Here is a 5,185-nt window from a genome sequence, read left to right on the forward strand (position 1 = left end):
GTCTTTACGTCTTTACATGTTGGCTATCTTGTACTTTTACTGACATATTAATTTTTCGTGCAAACCATAAATACTTTATTTTATTTTATGAAAGATAAATTTTATACCCGGCCTGACATGTGCATGCACAAGTTCACCATCTTGCCAATTGGTGTAATGGTAAATTTTGATATTTCGTTTCTTAACTTCTCATTTCGTTAAGTTTCCTAGTCTTTACTTCTTACTTAACTTCTCATTTTATTTGACAGAGTCACCTTAATGCTCGTGGCGGGGTATTTAAGCGAATAAAGAATAAGTCACTTCTGGAGGCTGCCCTAGCATAGGAAGATGAAAACACGTATAAGGACTACGTCACCAGTAAATTCGATGTCAAATGGGAAGATGTGGATTTCGTTTATACGATGATGAATATCAGTGACCATTGGATGGTCCTTGCAATGGACATTAACAAAGGCCATATATTTATGTTTGATTCACTTCCGTCATACACACCAATGACAAAGCTGGTGAATTGGCTAGAGCCATTGATGGTCACAGTACCATCCCTATTTCACTACTGTGACGTGGATCGATCGAAGACGGATCTATCCACAGCCCGTTGGAAAATATCGCGACCTATGAATGTCGACATACAACATGGGTTGCTTGATTGTGGCATCTTCGCAATCAAACTATTGGAACACCTGGTGACTGGTGTTGATCCATCCGTAATCACTCAGGAGAAGATGAGTGAATATAGGATGCAATTAGCGTGTCAACTATGGGCAAACACTTCATATTTTTTATATGTATAGAACATGTATTTTTTATTGTATTTTTTATGTATGTAAAATATTCATTTATTTTTTATTTATGTAAAAACATTCATTTATTTTTTATGTATGTAAATACATTCATTGTACAATTGAACACATATTTTTTTATGAAAGTTCAAAGTTCAAAGTTCAATATCAGAATTTTATCAGAACATGCATTTTTTTATGTATAATAGAGCTACTGCTCTTTTCATTGTATAATTGAACATGTATTTTTTATGTAAGTTCAAAGTTCAAAGTTCAAAGTTCAATATCAGAATTTTATCAGAACATGCGTAATTGAGCTTAGAACATTATATAGTTCAAGGTTCAAAGTTCAAAGATTGAGAGAGCGAGATGTTGAGAGAGAGCGGGATTGTGAGAGAGAGCGAGATTGAGAGAGCGAGATGTTCAGAGAGAGCGAGATTGTGAGAGAGCGAGATTGTGAGAAATCCAAACGATCGTTTAGTTATTAGTGTACGATTGTTTAGCTTTACTATACGATCGTTTAGACAAATCCAAATGATCGTTTAACTATTAGTGTACGATCGTTTAGTTATTAGTGTACGATCGTTTAGTTTACCAGTGCTCCCAGAGTTAAACGATGGTTTAGCTTTACTATATGATCGTCTAGACAAATCCAAACGATCGTTTAGTTTTTAATGTACGATCGTTTAGTTTACCAGCGCTCCCAGAGTTAAACGATCGTTTAGCTTTACTATACGATCGTCTAGACAAATCCAAACGATCGTTTAGTTATTAATGTACGATCGTGTACCTTTATTAAGCGATGAAGCCTGAAGTACACGATCGTTTAGCACGCTCCACATAGGTAATAGCTAAGCAAGAGAGCTAGATTGGGAGAGAGAGCGAGATTGAGAGATAGTGAGATTCATGGAGAGCGAGATTGAGAGAGTATTTGTTATCCATTTTTGTTACAAGTATGAAGATTGAAAGAGTATGAAGTTATTGTTTTTTGTTACACGTATGAAAATTGAGAGAGTATTTGTTATCCACTTTTGTTACAAGTATGAAGATTGAGAAAGTATGAAGTATTTTTTTTTTTGTTACAAGTATGAAGATTGAGAGAGTATGAAGTTATCCATTTTTGTTACAAGTATGAAGACTGAGAGAGTATGAATATTGCTATTATATAAATACTCCAGCTTGTTATTGTTTTTTGTTTACAAGATGAAAGTATGAAGTATGAAGTGTTACAAGTATGAAGTATGCAAAAGTATGAAGTATGTTACAAGTATGAAAAAGTATGAAGTTGTTAGAAGTATGAAAAAGTATGAAGTATGTTACAAGTATGACGTTTGAAAAAAATGATCAATGGTATTTATAACTAAACTGGATGAGGGGTGTTTGTGTCTCGGTCTTTGGCATTTTTGGCACGTCGCATTGTTGTAAGCGGTTCAGTACAATTTTGGCGGTTATGTCCATAATTCCCACACCGACCACATTTCATTTGTTTGCGAAATTCTCCTCTGGATGATATTCTTCTCACTCTTCGTCGCCTAACTTGTGGCACAAACTTTGGAGGAAGGATAATCTTTTCTATGTATCTAGAAGGTCTTTTCCATTCAGATATGTGGCCAAGTGGATTTGTAGGCTCTGTATACGCAGTCATTAGAGAGTCCATTGTATAAAATCGACTGCAAAGACTGTGGATGGGTATATTTCTTTCCTTTGCAGCAACAATTGCATGGGAACACGGGATACCAAGTGAGTCGAATTCCTTACATGTGCATTCCTTCTTGTGAAGATTGACAATACCGTTCAATCGATTATCTCGCACGTGTACCCGATAACAATCAATAGGCTTCACCCAATATCGCTTGCCCTTATCGGCTTCACTTGCCAATCAGGTTTCACAGTAGTTAGAGTGCAATGTCATTTGAGATGCCCCGTAATTGCTCCGTTCGTAGAACAAGGATTGGAGCATTCCTCTAACATGTTCAATCAAGCATACTATGGACATTAGTCGATACTCTTTAGTTAAGGAATTGAAACACTCTGCACTGTTGGATGTCAAGTTATCATATCTTCGTTCTATTTGGTAAACTCGTGCCCACCTTTAAAGACCGATGTCTTCCAAATAGTTCATGACAGCACCTACCCATTTTGTCTGGAACTCTGTCATGCGAAAAGCCCTTGCTGCATCTCTAAATATCCCAACAACTGTGCTATCCTTAAAGTATGTAACCAGATTCTGTTCTATATGTCATGTGCATAATCCATGAAATGTTGTGGGAAAAAATGCATGAATAGTATTGCCGATAGATACCATTCGATCAGACACAAACACCAGATTATCGGGTTCTCCAATACGGCATTTCAAGTTTGACATAAACCATTTCCATGATCGATCGGTTTCATTGTCCCCTATTGCATATGCTAGTGGGTATAATTGATTGTTCCTGTCCATAGAAACCACAACCAACATGGTGCCTTTGTATTTTCTTTTCAAGTGCGACCCATCAACAACAATACAAGGCCGATAGCTTGCAAAACCTTTAATATAAGGCCCTAATGCCATAAACATATACTTGAAATGCACCTCATCTTCAAGTTCGATCTCAAAGATTGTACCCGGATTCTCTATTTTTAGCACTTCTCCATAAGCATGTAGTATGGAATATGAGTATTCTAGAGTACCTCTAGTGAGATTATACGCGGTTTCCCTTACACGCCACGCTTTATCATAACTTACGTTCACTCTATAATCTCTCTTCATATCCTCAATGATATGACAAGGTTTATAAATACGTCCTATGCCTGTGAACTTATCCTTGATGAGTTGACCAACAACTGTAGTAGTTGCTTGTCTATGGTCGTGATTCAAAATTCATATGGAGCATGTGTGCGAATTGCAGTACTTTGTGATCTTGAATATATCAGACCTTTCCATTTTGACTGCACGAAGGCTCCACTTACATGTCTCCCTAATGCATTTGACAGTGAACAGAGATTTGGTTGATCTCCTGACCTTAAATTCAAAATTTCTGTTGATGGCCAAAATAAATAATCTCATTTTCAAGTCCTTTTTGTTCAAAAATAGTTGACCAACTTCAACTCCTCTGTCCCAGATGAAGAGGTGCTAGGCATAATCAACTCTGTCCTATGACTTGAAGACAGATGGTGGAACCACTAAAGCTGCTGTAGAACGACGCACATCTCCATGATCACAATCTATTTCATTCAATCCTGCTGGTTGCTCATTCACATCCACATCCATTGAAGGACCACAATCCATGTAATCGAATATTGATGGTACAGTGTTGGTAGACAATGGAATATCGGTGTTGGTAGACAATGGAATATCATCCTCTTCCCGACGAAACTGATATGATTCCTTGTATTGTCTGTCCACAGCCGTATCATCATAACTCACATTTCTAAACCCCATTCCAAATCTTTCGTCCTGTTTAGACTTCAACGTTACATCTATATGAAGTTTACTAAGCTCTTCTCACAAAAGAAGGAAGTGAACATCATCATCATCTATTATGCATTGTGAAGGGGCTTCAAATTCAAGATTATATTTAAGTTTCAGGATAAGATTAAACTCTGAAAAACTGACTTTTGTAGCCCTATAAATGTGAGATTTAAGTTCTTCATAATTCATTGTAGGGGGCACAACGATTCCTTTCAACTGTCCCCCAATATACGAACTTTCATTCTCATCCCAATCACCCCCTAATCGAATAAATAAACACTTTTCTGTCATCCTACAAAGCAAGAGAATATTTTTCATTAAGCTATACAAGCAATTGAAGTGTACTCTCGCTCTCGCTTTCACAATCTTGCTCTCTCAAAATATCATCCTCTCTCGTAATCTCACTCTCTATCATAATCTCGCTCTCTTTCTTACTCTCTCCCAATACAAAATTTCGTAATGCTACCTTTCCAGAAATAACACATAAAAAATAATTAAACAGACTCAAAATAATTCACCTTTTTGAAAAAGTTGTTCCTTTCTGATAAAGCCTCGTCTTGGAAATCACCGTTCGAAAAATCTTCGTTCAACAAAACACCGTTGAAAACCAGAGAAATAATTACCTTTGAAATAGAGTTTAAAGTTTAAAGAAATCACCATTGTATTGTGTTTAGGCATTATTGATTTGATTTGAATCTTTCATCGTGACATTTTGTCAAATCAACAGTACACTGACGAACAATCACATCGAACTAGGGAATTTCAAGCGAGAGCTAGAGCGTTTAATCAGACGAGAGCGAGATTTACCTCGTGAGGTCGGTGTAAGGACAATTTACATAATTTGGTATGACAATAATATCAGCAGAGTCAATTGACATTATTTTTTAAAAGTAGGTCATTTGACATTTTGGACCCAATTTTTGGATCATCTGTACAAATTTCCAAGGAT

The sequence above is a fragment of the Benincasa hispida genome, chromosome 8, assembly GCF_027475165.1.
Source record: "Benincasa hispida cultivar pf3 chromosome 8, pf3_genome.v1.1, whole genome shotgun sequence".
Taxonomy (NCBI): domain Eukaryota; kingdom Viridiplantae; phylum Streptophyta; class Magnoliopsida; order Cucurbitales; family Cucurbitaceae; genus Benincasa; species Benincasa hispida.